This window comes from Doryrhamphus excisus, chromosome 23, assembly GCF_030265055.1.
Source record: "Doryrhamphus excisus isolate RoL2022-K1 chromosome 23, RoL_Dexc_1.0, whole genome shotgun sequence".
NCBI classification, from domain to species: domain Eukaryota; kingdom Metazoa; phylum Chordata; class Actinopteri; order Syngnathiformes; family Syngnathidae; genus Doryrhamphus; species Doryrhamphus excisus.
In genome coordinates, this window is record NC_080488.1 from 5,568,472 (window position 1) to 5,583,950 (window position 15,479).

Genomic DNA, 15,479 nt, shown 5'->3' on the forward strand with positions numbered 1-15,479 from the left:
AGGAACGGCAATCAAGAAAGTAAACCCCAGTGCTTTGGCTCTGTGACTCTGATGGAGGTGATATTCTTGTCCAAATGTCAGATTTAATAAACATTTTTTTAAAAGAACAGTTATTCTCCCTGAAATTAGAGAACAGGAGGTAACAGCTAAACAGTTTTACTTAAATGGAATGCCCTCGATAATTCCCACTACAGTGCAACTCTATAATGCAAAGAAAACCACCAGATAAAACATTGAAACACTCATTATTGATTGTGATATTGGGTTTTATGCCCAAATGAATGAACAGTGTGTACCAAAGTTCAGTATAACTCAACACATTGAGAACCTGTAGTGACTAAGCAGGGGTGTCCAAACTTTGGACCACATAGTGAAAAATGAAAGAATGCAAGGGCCGCTTTGACATTTTGTAAAGCAACTTATGTTGATATAACACCAAAGTTATATAGTTTGAGAAAAAAAACTACATCCCCCGCTTTGTGACATAGGAGAAAAGAATAATAGTTTATTATTCACTGCCCCCTCCCCCCAAATTCAACTTTTTTCTTAATCTTTTTGTTGGGGCTGCATGACGGATGAGTGGTTAGCGTGCAGGCCTCACAGCTAGGAGACCTGAGTTCAATTCAATCCTCGGCCATCTCGGTGTGGATTTTGCATGTTCTCCCAATGCATGTGTGGGTTTTCTGTTGGGACTCCGGCTTCCTCCCACATTCCAAAAACATGCTAGGTTAATTAGCGACTCCAAATTATCCATAGGTATGAATGTGAGTGTGAATGGTTGTTTGTCTATATGTGCCCTGTGATTGGCTGGCCACCAGTCCAGGGTGTACCCCGCCTCTCGCCCGAAGACAGCTGGGATAGGCTCCAGCACCCCCCGCGACCCTCGTGAGGATAAGCAGTAGAAAACGATTTAATTAATCTTTATTGCGTTGTTATAAAGCTGTTCTTTTTTTAATATCATGACTTTTTTCCCATAATATTTTACGAAATAAACTTCATTCTGTTTGTTTCTTATAATAAAAATACAGTAAACATTTTTAACATTATGCGCCTAAAATTATTTTTCTCTTAATATTTTGACTTTATTCTTGAAAAATTACAGCTGATCTTCCATTTTTGCTGTTTTTTTTTAAATGTTTTCTTGTTACATTATTTTTTTTTTAATGTGCCATGGGACAATTAAAAAAATAGCAACATGCCACACTTCGGACCCCCCTGGACTATAGCTATTGATATTAAATTACATTCAGTCAATATATCTGTTTCATTCCTCCTTATTGATGATACTTTTGTCTACAACAGAGTGGGAAAATTCTCTTCATAAACATCTGTATGTATTCTCTATTTCCAACCTTTCAACGCTTTCCTGGAAAGCGACACAAATGCTCCGTCAAGGTGCCTTTTGCAAAGTAAACTGAATACGATATCAAAACCAAAAATCAGGCCTGGGAAAAAGACTATAATCTATAAAAGATTATAGAACATGATCAACTTCTGCAGTACATACTTCAATGTATATATGTATGCACACCAAAGTCAAAAATCTTGATCATATTCATTCCCTTATAAATCACACTCAGTTTCATTTCCTGCCCACTAAACGCCCATTTTCAACCTTAAATGGTCAATGCAAAGTGTCCTCTTTAATGAGTATAAATGAGACTGCTAGCAATGGTACCTGAGTATGATTCATGGCAGCAAGAGAAAGAGAAGAACTTTTAGGGCGTAGAGGGTGAGAACAATGATATTGTTTGGTGACCACATTAGTGACATGAAAAATAAGGAAACGTATCAAAGCATCACTGCGTCAGTGAAATTTGTTAGCACCCCAGAGACAATCTTGCCAAAAAGGGCTGAACTCTTAAAATAGATGCAAAAACAGAAAAAAATGAATCCCACATGAGCAAGCATTTGGCGTCAGAGTAAAGGAATAAACTCCCTTTAAAGAATAAACCTCGATAAGAATCCAGGCTCTATAGGTTTGGGCTTTGGGTTGAATCGAGAATGAAGGCACAAAAGGTCGAGAAAGAGAGGAAACCGACCAGCCACACGACCTAAAAGACAGCCTAATGAGGATAATTATCAGCAAAGTGGTGCAGTGGAAGTGTGCTGGGCCCAGAACCCAGGGGTCAATGGCTGGAAACCCTCCTCTGCTGTGTGTTATTATTTGTGTGGTGTTTTGGGATGTTCCAGATGATTTTCCCCTTCACGACAGGCATGGACTTGGAAAATAGCAACGCTTTGGTTGGGGCACAGTGGCCATGAGCCTATCCTGAGGTGCTGTTTATTGGTCACATGCAATGGAGAAGTATGTAACCAGAGAAACGACAAAGCAGGACTTGAACTAACACATCCTGATAGACTTAAGCCTTAATCCTTAATTTGGCAACATTATAAAATGTGCTGACTCCAACACTGTAAACCAGAGGTCAATGGAAAAAAAACTGCAGATTTCAGTTGAGCTGAGTCCATGGCAATGTAAACATGGTGACAGGTCTTTAAGCACTATTTAGGTCATGGAAGGCCTGGATGTTGGTGGTTGCTGGATTTATACCGAACACCATTTCTTTTCATCCTTGACAAAGGTGTTACATATTAAAATATTGTACTCATCAACTGTGATGATGATCTGCTGCTAGTTAGAAATGTCCCCAGCTTGTGTAACTCTAAAACTCCTTAGGCCTTTCCAATGCTCTGAATTGTGGTAAATCCAATTTGTGTTGTCAAGCGAATTACAACTACAATCAATCATGATCTCAAACTAGAGATTCTCAATATGTGCACAGAGCAGTTTTCAGTGGGTATTAAGTAATGACCCGATGTCCGTGAATGCACCTCGTTGTTTTGTCTGTGCTATTTGCTTGCAAAGCTGCCACAACATGAGTGGCATGTTTTGACCAACTTTTGTCAAGTTTAAGCAGGAGGAGAAGAACAGATCGAATGGGGGCTTAACATGCTGTCAGACCGACACACAGCTGTAGATATTTACCAATGAACAATGAAAACTGCTCATCTTCAAAATTGTACAGCTGTGTAACCACTGTAAACAATCCTGTTTTTTTTAAAATGGAAAAACAGATAAAAATAGATATTGTATTTCTGTACATAATGGAATCACTATGGAGCCTTATAAAAACGACTCCAAAAAGTGCCAGTGAAGCTCCATTTACATATATACCTATATTACATATATATATATATATATATATATATATATATATATATATATATATATATATATATATATATATATATATATATATATATATATATATATATATATATATATATATATATATATATATATACATACATACATACATACATACATACATACATACATACATATATATATATATATATATATATATATATATATATATATATATATATATATAATACTACTAATAATAAGAATTATCATTATTAATAATAATAATTAATAATTATTATAATTAATAATACTAATTATTATTAGTAGTAGTAGTATTAATATTATATAATAATAATCATAATATATAATATCATTGGTATAATGATATATATTATTATTATTATTATTATTATTATTATAAATTTTTTAATATTATTATTATTATTATGGTCAAGAGCCACATTTTTATTGTGTTACTGCAAAGAGCCACATCATACACATGGACATCATTCCCTCCTCACACACAAACCTTTGCTCAGCCAGATTTATTTATCATGGCTTCAGGTGAAATGTCTGAAGGGGTACATCACTGTGAAAAGTTCGGGAACCATTTCCAAACACACCAAGCACAGTAATATTCAAATGCCTTTTCCGAGTTTCCATTGAAGCATATTATGGTGAATTGACTGCCAATCCATTAATTTTGTCCCTCGTTATCCATACATAGACGAGAAGTTTGCTTACTGAGTCAAGGACAACATCCCACACTTTTCAGCAGAAAGCATTCAACTGGATCATCAAAAGTGACTTCTAATATTTACATCAAACTAGATAGACCTTCTCCAAACAGAGGTGACGATTTGCACTATTACCTATCGTTTGCTTACAACAATGTCCTAACATCTCTCACCCAAAGATTGTCAGGGCTGATGATGGGAGTTATTGTTCCCTCGTCAACAGCATCGGATACCCACGATTGCCATCGATCCAAAAAACACAGAACACAACACAAGATCAGCAAATTACCAATCAGAGTATAGAAAGGCTTTTAGCTGGCTGGCATTTCGTACTGAAAATAAATCTAATTAATCAATAAGGTAGTGACAGCTTGTTGTTTATTACACAATACGTGTGAGTAAGGGTAAGAGTTGGAGCCCCATTATCAGGAACCAAAGTTCTAGCTTTCCCTTGTCCCTGAGAAAGATAAGAGGGAGACAATAAATCAATGAATGCCAATCAATGTCCATCAACAACGCACTAACCACACTGCCTAAATACAAAGTCCTAAATACGTCCTTAGTGTTTGCACAGGTATACCTTGAGAAGCTGTCTTGGCTGGGATTGTTTCAGAGGGGTCTAATTTAGTTTTAAAATGCAGATGGACGGCTAAAATGGACCAGAAAACAGTCTCCATCTCTAGTTTGCTTGGTTTTCTTGCACCCCAGCCATGCATTGATTTATAACTCTATAAATCATACATTGTTCTTCCTCTGCACAGTTCACACAAACTCTATTCTCAAAAAAGAAAACTGAAAAAGGAAATGGTTTAACATAATAATAACATGTTAGCATCACTGTACGTGTTAATGCATGATCACAGCATAGATATCAAACAAAGGCATAGTCGAAATAGTTGTATCCTAATGACATGCATTGTTAGCTATCTCATATTAACCCGTTTTCTCGTGTTATAATGCACAGAAAGGGGAAAGAAATATATGTTTCATGTTTCACATACAGATTTTGAATGATGGCCGAAATTACAAAAAAAGTTCAGTTCAGTTTTTTTGTACATATTGTCAATGGTATCCTCTTTGCATGACATCTTTGTTTTTTTCATTTAATCTTCCTGAAATTGTTAATTCTAGCAAAGCATGTTTACTACTCGGTGCTGTTACACAGTTACGCCACAGGGGGCGTTGCAGCTTGGTTAGTTGTGAAAGCCACGCACAGCAGTGAAGAAGAAAAATGAACTGCTGTGTTGGAAAGAAGAACAACTGTTCCCGTTCTTTCTTGTGTTTCAGGTTGGTGAAAAAGAAGTGTTTTTATGTGAACAACGATTTGTAGTATAATCATGAAGGTACCTTTTGATACCTCTGTAATGTTTGGAGTTGTTTATGTGGAAAAAAAAAAAGCCTGGGTGTAAATTCGCTAATGCTAACAGGCCTAGCCATGAGAAACAAAGCCTGGCTCGCTAAAGGCATTGATGAGCAGCCATTTGATGCAAGTGAATCAGATACACAAAAGAATGGGACTACATGTTTTAATGTTTATTTGTAAAAAAAAATTAAAAGGGTCTTGTCATATGCAGAATGGAGGTGATTTAAGTTAATTTGGTAGAATGTGCGGTAAAACCGTAAGAAAAGTGTACAGTACAGTACAGTATGATACCGACACTATGTTTTATGTTGCAACTGATCGTTTGGAATGAGTGGAGAAGAAAAATAAACTGCTGTGCTGGAAAGACGACCAACTGTTCCCGTTCTTTCCTGTGTTTCAGGTTGAGAACATCTGAAAGCTAGTGAAACTATAACTGTGTATTTCCCTGAGCCGAGTTTAGGGAGGTAACATCAGCCCTTTTGCTGGCAGCATTTTGTGTTGAGTATTTTTTGGACCATTACTGGTGTGTTTGGTTGTTGTGTTTTTGCTTCTCTTTTTGTCACCTTTTTTGTATCATTCAACATTTTTGTTCCAAAAACGGTCTGTTTTAATTTATTCCATCCGCGACCCGCCTCCACTATGATTGGTCCGACTCAGTACCTGGCATGCTCATTTAAGGATGCCGCTGGTGTCTTCTCACAAGGCTCACTATGAAGTCACAATGAGCTGCCGTTGGAAAAAACTCAAATCAAATTCGCAAAACTCATTATGTGAAACTAGCACAGTTGAACACAAGAATACAACATTCGAACATTTAAAGGTCACCACCCTTGTGAGGATAAACGGTAGAAAATGAATGAATGAGTTCATTTAGCCATTTCTGGAGTTGAAAATACTTAATTTTGGTAAAGAAATATCAATTTTGCTCAAATATGCACTTTTTGAGTAATAACAAGCCAATTTAACTGTGAACCATCATTAGTCATTAATCAATATATTTTTCAAAAACCGTGATACAGTGAAGCCGCAAACTTTGTCTCCCTTTCTTTGTAAATGATGTATTTATTAGTACGATGCCCTCTGGACAGGACAGCTCATCCCAGCCAAAGCAGGCATCAGTCATCAGTCTGCAAGTTGACTCATGCAGTAAGTTGGCTGCTTCTATAGTAACCAGGCAAGGGACTCATTTAAGCTATATATATGTATATATATATATATATATATATATATATAGCTTTGCATACTTTCGTGTTTTGGATCACTTCTCTCTTACATATCCTCCGCCACTGTCTTCACCCATTCTTCCTCTGTGCCCTCCCCGTATCTCCTCCATGTATCCTTTGCGACATCTGACATATTTTCTGTGTCACAGACCTTCCGTCTCCTTCCCCCCTTTGTTCCGCCACTCTCCCTTCATCCCTCCCTCCATTCCTGCTATGTACGTCAACAGATCAATGCCATGCTGCGCTGTGATGCATTCAGTCATTAGCAGGAACGCATTGCCCATCTTTTGTCATGCCAACAATGATCTGACATTTACTTTTAACGCTCCTTCTAAAGCAATTTTTATCTTTCCTATGCCCTCTTGATTGTCAGATATTGAAGGTTGGGAGTTTCCTCTCAGGGATATGGGGAGCTAATTAAATATTTATGGATCAACATCCATTCAAATGTTTGGTGACGGAGAAAGCCTGTGACCGGAAAAGTGACATGACTTGTTTGTGCATAACATGCAGTAGGGCATTGTTCAGAGCTCGTCCTCTGCAAGTGTGCCAGAGTGTGGTAAGCATATTTGTGTGTGTGTGTGTGTTGGTCTACTGGCAGATGATGTTATTGTGATGGACATGTTTGGGGTTAGCAGTGGGGTGTTTCTTCCAGAATACTATTCAGATGATTTTATTGACCTACCAAGGGAAATTCCACTGCCATTCTGTGTACCAACAAAGTGAAACACACAACACCATTAAATAGTAAGCAATGTTAGAGGTGGATCAAGACGCAGCAAAGACTTATGCCCACTGAGGGATGAGCGAGTACACCACTCTCTGTGTCTCTTCACCCATCTAAATGATCTGTATCTGTGTGGGAGTGACATAAACCAGAAGTGGGCGTGGTTTAACCGGAAATGGTGGGGGTTACATCAACATGAATTGATATTCACAATGATTGATTGCTATATTTATTAGAAGTCGCTATATTTATTATTATTACACTATATCATGTACACTGCAAAAAAGAGTTGGTCAAATATAAAATAAAAAGACTAGATTTGGGGAAAAAGAAATACTTGAAACTCGTAAAATTATCTGTCCATGCAGCAAGTAATTTGTACTTGGAGATCAATCTTAAATTAAGCTTTCTTAAATTAAGATTTCTACAAACATGAAGGACTGAAATCTTAGACTTTTTAGACTTAAAAATAATCAGGACCTTTAATCTGGAAAGACATAATATATATAATATACCGTAGTTTCACTGGGTGCAATGTCACTGTGCAAGGTCTCAATTCACTTCACTTGGCTTTCACAGGCATGGCAGCCGTTACGATTCGTGCTGTGCGTATTACATGTACTTCTCTGATTGGTTTAACACTGTCAGCTTAGTATTATGTCCCTGTGGCAGCAGGAAATGGTATACTCCCACTCAAGCAGACCGCTGACCCAAGTAGAACAACAGCAATTTTACTGATTTTGGGACACACATAAGGCGCACCACATTAAAAGGCGCATCATCAATTTTTGAGAAAATTAAAGACAGTGCGGAAAATACGTTATATGCTCAAACTAGTTGACGCCTTGAAATAATCCTAAATCCATTTTAAATGAAAGAAAGGCTTGTCAAACATAAAATAATATTTGGTTTATAAGGAAAAATTATTAAAACTAGCAGGTAGCTCATTTTACTTCCCAGTAATTTACCATTCATTCATTTTCTATACCGCTTATCCTCACAAGGGTCACATGTATGCTGGAGCCTATCCCAGCTGTCTTTGGGTGAGAGTCGGGGTACACCCTGGACTGGTCGCCAGCCAATCACAGGGCACATACAGTATAGACAAACAACCATTCACACTCGCATTCATACCTATGGACAATTTGGAGTCGCCAATTAACCTAGCATGTTTTTGGAATGTGGGAGAAAACCGGAGTACCCGGAGAAAACCCACACACGCACGGGGAGAACATGCAAACTCCAAACAGAGATGCCTGAGCGGGGAATCAAACCATAGCTGTGTGGCCTGTGCGCTAACCACTTGCGACCGTGCAGCCCCACTAATGACATATTAGTGCAAAAATTAATATGCAGTATCCTGAAACTGACATCTTACAAGTAGGCCAAAAAATATTTAGAAAAGAAGTTGATTTGAAAAAGCTCCCTGATGACTTCACGGAATAAGACAAAAATATATTTCAAAGATAAAAGTTGTCATGCTACCCCTGATGCATAAGTGACTGACGTAGCACAAGTCTGTATAGCGCTGTCTTGTGAAATGCACTGCGTACGTTACAAGACAAATTTGCCAAGTAACTTTAAACAAACCGAAATAGAGGCAAGCTGAAGAAAACCTAATAAAGTGGAGGCAATGTGACCAAGTGTGACACAAGCCATTTTGAATTTCCTTAAGAAGCATGCAAGGCATCATCTTATCATCTTGTAGTACCTTGATATCACCCTGGAAAGCTTTCATATCATTGCAAAGTTCTCTGTTTTATGGAAGTTTGTGACCTCATCATGGAGCTCTGAGAAGCTCTTCTTCAGACTGTTATTCAGTGTACATTTGCACATTACATTTGAAGGCGTATTAGATCTTGCTACCGTTTTCTGTTGTTGATCTCTTTCTTCGAGGTGCAATGCAACATTGAAACTTTCCGTGACTCTGCATCTATTGTGGATCTGGATTTCAAGGCACCATATAGTATCATATCGTCATCATTCAACAGACAGTATGGCTCTGTTTCTGACCCAAATTTCCAAGACCGGTATCATGTTGCTTTTCATTTGGCCTTGTTGCTAGGCAACCTATAAGAACTTGAGCCGTTAGCTGGTTAGCTAGCCTTGCTAGCAGCTGCCAACTCTGTACATTTCACCTGTCCAAGTTCAAGTTGAGGGCGTCAGCAAACTGTTCTGATTTTGTGTTCCCTAATGTGTAGTCAGGAAAGCACCAAAATAATTCAAATCTGTAGTAGCGACCCCATGTATGTCTTTTCCAGTTAATTAAACAGGAGTATTTCCAAACAATTGCAATGCTCGTGCTGCAGAGAGCAATTAGCAGCCAACCAAGGTTCAGAGAGTTTAACAGCTAATGGTGACATATGGTATCAAAAAACTACAGTTGTGTGTATATTCAGGATAGAAATGAGAACAGAGTGTGTTTTTATCAGCCAACTTGGCTTTGGGATCGTGTGTCATGTGTCTGCTATCAACAAGCCATGGACATTTTTTTGTTTATGTAAGATGTACAGCATGCAAGTATTCAAACTACATAAATGATGCAAGGTGGTACATATTGCAAGTGTTTACAAATGCGTATGTTTCTATACAATATGTAAAGCAAGAGCCTTCACCCCCTCTCCAACCTATGATTCATCAGCTTACTCACTATGTGATCCAACCAGCTAGATCCCAGCAACACATAGAGTATTCATGCCAAATATGAATCTTTGCAGAGGCAGGTGTGACTGAAAGGCACCAAACAGGAGGCTCCATATTCACACAGATGGCAAGCATTTATTTGCCACCATTCAGTGTTCCTTTGGGACTACATGAGCCAGAACTATTAGCAGTAGGGGAATGCAATTACTCGTCTGTTGTTGTCGTCAACACTAACTAATGGGCCTATCTTTCTACTCAAGGGCCTCACATCCTGGCCTCAGCTTCCTGAATACAGAACATCATTCCAACACACCCCATTGACGGTAAGAGTTTTTTGTTTTAACTTCAGCCAAGCACGACTGCAGTTGGTCCCGCTGATTCAACAGGAGTCGAAACAATATTGTGGATCTTCCGTCTTGATGTCACATGATTGAGAAGGGCTGGAAATTTAGTCAGAGCAAGGAAGTATTTGTGTTAAAAAATGATCAGCATATTAATTCAACAACATCACCATATTCAAACCTGATAGACTGGAATGTTTGAAAAAAGATGTGTCACCAAAGAGGATAGACAGGAACCAGACAGACAGAGCAAAGAAACCCAGCTAACACATACAGTAAAAATTGAAAATGTCGTATTCATCAATGCACACATCTCTGGACCCACTTCAAGGTACAGTGGCTTTCAGTTTTCCATTTCTAGTTTAATAACATTTCATGACCAGTTAGTGTTAGTTTACTGTTAGCTTGACTGATGAGGTTTTGATGTGTAACTTTGCTTCATTTTGACTTTTACTCTGGCAACCTATCTGAAGAATTTACCTGTCCAGAAAGAAGTCGAAGTAGTTTGAGACGTTCATCAGGCAAACACTTAAGTTCGCCCCACTCAGACAGTAAATTAAAATTTGTCTTCTATATGTCTTGGTTGGTGAATGTCCAAAATTATTAAATTAATTTGAAGTATTTCAATCACTTTTGATTTATAATTTTTTTTGTGAACCAATTCTTGTGTTAAAATGTTTGGTTTCTTGTTCTTTTTAGGTTTGCTGGGAAAGAATGAGGGCAGTGGCCATTGCTCGAAGACTGCAAGGGAAGCCCATTGCGCGAATTTGAACGGTAATTGGATAAATGCTGGGCTTTGCCCCACTCATCGGATGCTCAGTGTCTATGGGGGTCTGTGGGGCAGCGGGCTGGCTCGGATGTTGCATGATGAATTGATGATCTGCCTGAGACGAAATCAATCAATCAGTCAATCAGTCAAAAAGATTGACAGTGAAATTAGCCAATCAGCGATCTTGAAGTATAACCATTTTCCAAGTTTTTTTCATTTTGATGTTATGAGCTGATCCAGAGACTTTATCAATCCCCAGCGATTTTGTCTTTGTTAAAAGGACTAGTGTTGTGTTTGGCGACTCTCTTTTGTCTCTTTTGTGGTTTGTTTCCGCAACGAGCAGCGGCAGCTGCGGAGCTTCTACCCCCGTCACAATCACTCACACTCACAGCCGGTCACACAGACTCAAACAGCAGCTCCAGCTGCTAGCAAGCTGCACATCATGGTAGACACTAGAATTTACATATAAATAAATAAACATAATGATGAAGTCGCCCACAAAAAACTTTGCTTCTCCTCCTGAATGACCAGCAGCTGTCATTATTGGAATGTCTGACTTAGTAGATTTTTCTACAATTTTTGCCATTTTTTTACAATTTTCTATGCCACTTATCCTCACTAGGGTCACGGGTATGCACAAGCCTATGCCAGCTGACTTCGGGCGAGAGGCGGGTTACATCCCGGACTAGTCGTCAGCCAATCACAGCCTATTGTTATTCATATTTTTTCACATTACATGTAGTGGTAAACTCTGAAATCTTGCCAAATTTACATTTTGTGTTCATTGATAATTCATAATACCTTCATAATACCAAGATAATTGTTGTGGGGGTGTTGCCAATACTACCAAAAGATAACCAAAAAGTAACAATTAGTCAACATTGGGGGACATTAGAGTAGCATTGAGGGCACTAAACATGTAACCAACACAAAACATTTAGAGAATGTAATACAAACTGTAACCTTGTGGCAACCAAATGGTAATCAAAACCAAACCACAAAAAAATGTTTCTGCAAAAAAGTTAATGTTAATAATGTTAATGCCATTCTGGGACATAATGGCTAGTCGGGAAGGTATGGGAGCCTGTCAGAATACATTTTCACAGAGGGGTAAAGAAAAACGTCTCCAGCCTCTGCCACAGAAACACAGTAGAATGTTTTTCTGTGACATGAAGTGACAGACAGACGGCAGTAGCCCAAGGGGGAACTTGGGGGTTTATGTAAATGTACTGTTGACGATCTCTGTGTACACCCTGATCACAAGTTTCAATATTTTCTTTTTAAGGTGACGTGCTCGAACAATATTCATGATGGGTTATATAGTGGGTGTCCACCACATACTGAAAAATGAAAGGATGCAAGGTCCACTTTGAAATCAATTTTGTAATATTATGATTTATTTCCCATAATATTTTTACTTTATTCCCATATTACAGTGTAACTTTTTTCCTACCTAATTTTCGAAAAACAAACTTATTTTGTTGTGTTTGTCTCTCATATTATTATGACTATTTCAAAAAATTAAGTATTTTTTCTTTTATATTTCAACTGCATGTGACTTCAATTACATTATTTTTCCTCATAATATCATAAGTTTATTTTCATAAAATTGCAGCTTTTTTCTTGGGAGAATATAACTTCTTTTCTGTTAATATTTTTGACATTATTCCAACCATTTAAACTTTAAATTACTGCAGATTTTTCCATTTTGTTTTTGTGTTTTTGGTTTTCTTGTTAAATTATAGTTTTAGAGTGTGCCTAAAAAAACAGCTGTGGACTGCAAATGGAACTCGAGCCCCACCTTGGATGGGTTACATCATGAAATTCTTCTGTTAAATACTGATGATTAATTGTATTTTATAATATTTTATTTGTATTTTATATTTATTACATGTATAATGTACAGTAACTCAATGAGGATAAGCGGCATGGATGGATGAATGTACAATAAATCAAATTCATTCATTCATTTTCTACTGCTTATACTCACAGGAGTGCTGGAGCCTATCCCAGCTGTCTTCGGGCGAGAGGCACCCTGTACACCCTGGACTGGTCGCCAGCCAATCACAGGGCACATATAGACAAACAACCATTCACACTCACATTCATACCTATGGACAATTTGGGGTCGCCAATTAACCTAGCATGTTTGTGGGAGGAAACCGGATTCCCCAGAGAAAACCCACGCATGCACAGGGAGTATGGAGACCCCACACAGAGATGGCCGAGGGTGGAATCGTAACACGGGTCTCCTAGCTGTGTGGCCTACACGCTAACCACTCCTTCACCGTGCAGCCCTTTAGGTAATATATTTGGAATATTTAGCTCCCCTTTTTCACATTTAACTAATTACCTTCACATTGCAGGTAGAAAGTAAATGATGACCGAAGCCGGTAGATCTAAATATAAATGTTAAATATAAATGGTACATACAGTAAACCTCGGATATATCGGAAATTCGCTCACAACGGACAGATAAAAAAGAACCGATTTTTCTGTAATGCATTTCCAATAAAAATTCATTGCATATATCAGATTTTTTATAACGGATTTCGCCCATTTCGGACAAAATCTCCAGTCCCGTTCCAATGCATTTCCATTAAATTTCCCTCGCATATATCGGATGGCCGCATCTTGGCCAGATTTAGGACAAATATAAAAGTGAGTGACGTCAATAATACTAGCACAGCAGTGAATGAGATCTTAACCTCACTATTGGAAATAACGTAGGCCTGATGGGTGTAACAGGGCCTAGCTTAATTAACAATTTGTTATGCTCAGAGTCCAATAAAGTTAAATTCTCATTACCTTACGTCTCTTTTCATTGCCCAGTCCAGGTACATTGGAAACATAGTCAAGGAAGTGCCTTTTTATAACGGATAAAATCCGATTTACGCATATACCGGATATAAATCCGATATATGCGTAAAACGGACATTTTCCGGTATACGCATATAACGGATTTCACTTATATTGGACAAAACCAGTGGGAACAATTGAATCCGATATATCCGAGGTTTACTGTATAAATGTTACATGTAAATATACTGTAAATGTTATACATAAATCTTAAAGATAAATTTTAAAAACTTAGCAGCACTCCTGCAGTTTAAATAGCAACAAAATTATTTTTTTTATTAATTTGTTTTGCTAAATGTAGAATAGGCTCAATTACAAACAAAAAAATAGTAAGTTTAAACCTGAATAAGTTTAAATGACAGCCTCTGATAAAATGTGACATTTACTTTTTTGTATTTGCATATTAGGAGTGGAACGGTATGACACATTGCCTCGGTTTTAAGGTCACGGTTCATTTTTGGTAAAAAGAGCAAAATGTAAAATATAAAACTTTTCATTTTAATGATTTATGAAAATTAAGCACATAAAACTGCCACCGGCTATTGGTAATTATAGAATAAATGCATATTTCAAATTAAAATATACATACATATATTCACTACTCAGCTCCTTGGTAGAGGAGTACTAAAAATTGTGTTTTCATAAGTTTAGAGAAGGTCAAATTAACCTCACCTGTGAAGGTTATAGTGCATTTAAGCGTCATCATTTGCCGATATCCCGAACTTTAGTGAGTAATATATATATATATATATATATATATATATATATATATATATATATATATATATATATATATATATATATATATAAAGTGAAAAAATTCCTGGTTTTAATTGTTTTTCCTTAAATTGAACAGCATTAGAACACTCTGCGGTGGCCAGTATGTCAATTGTTTCCTGGAGCAAAAATACACCGTGGAAGTTGTCACCCTCCACTTTTCACCTAATAAGTCTTTATGCTGCAGTTGAAAGTCCATCACAACAGGCCTAATGTGACCGTGAAAGTGATACAACTTAATGTGGCAAATCCTATGAGCCTCTAAAAGCGCACTAATTATCTTGGCAAGAAGAAACTGGCATTGAATAAAGCCATCCAGTGGATTCAGTGTCAGTTTGTGTTGGGAGGATGGTTGTCACATATCAGTGCAGTTCAGCATCGAATCCATAAATTAAGAAGGGCTGTCAACACTGGTAACAGAACACTAACCTGAAATTGGATAAGCACTCTGCAAGGCTTACCGGCTCATGATAATGCATCATATTGTGAAACATGTTGTCCTTCAGCCCACGTTAGGCTATTGTTTCTGACACTAGGCACTCTCTTCAGGCGGATAAGAGTTGGATGTTGTCATGGGTGGCATGGCAGTCATTATTACTATCACTGTCATCAGTCGTGTGACAGGGTTCTGCTCCGTGAACTGTCTATTCTAATGTTAGGTGACAGTCTTCTACAATGTCATGAAGTCAGATTTGGACTGATACTTCCCATCATCTGACTTGAAGATGTTGCAATAGCTGGGATCATCCTTGTCAGCTTGAGAAGAGCTAATATTAAAAACTTAAAAATAGGTATACATGATGTTAAAATATATTTATAGCACAGCACATCACCTGTACATGTAGGTACGCTGAGCATTTTAATAATGTTTATCATTGCATATAAC

At 37.6% G+C, this 15,479-nt stretch overlaps 1 long non-coding RNA gene across 2 annotated transcripts; it reads left to right on the top strand.

Annotated features, from left to right (window-relative positions):
• The first annotated feature begins 5,094 nt into the window (after positions 1-5,094).
• LOC131110377 (uncharacterized) lies at positions 5,095-12,878 on the top strand. Of its 2 annotated transcripts, none has more exons than XR_009120876.1 (3): positions 5,095-5,178; positions 10,108-10,170; positions 10,888-12,878. It is a non-coding gene; the product is annotated as an uncharacterized LOC131110377 (long non-coding RNA). The 2 variants fall into 2 exon arrangements; XR_009120877.1 differs by lacking the exon at positions 5,095-5,178 and adding an exon at positions 5,600-5,777.
• The last annotated feature ends 2,601 nt before the right edge of the window (positions 12,879-15,479 follow it).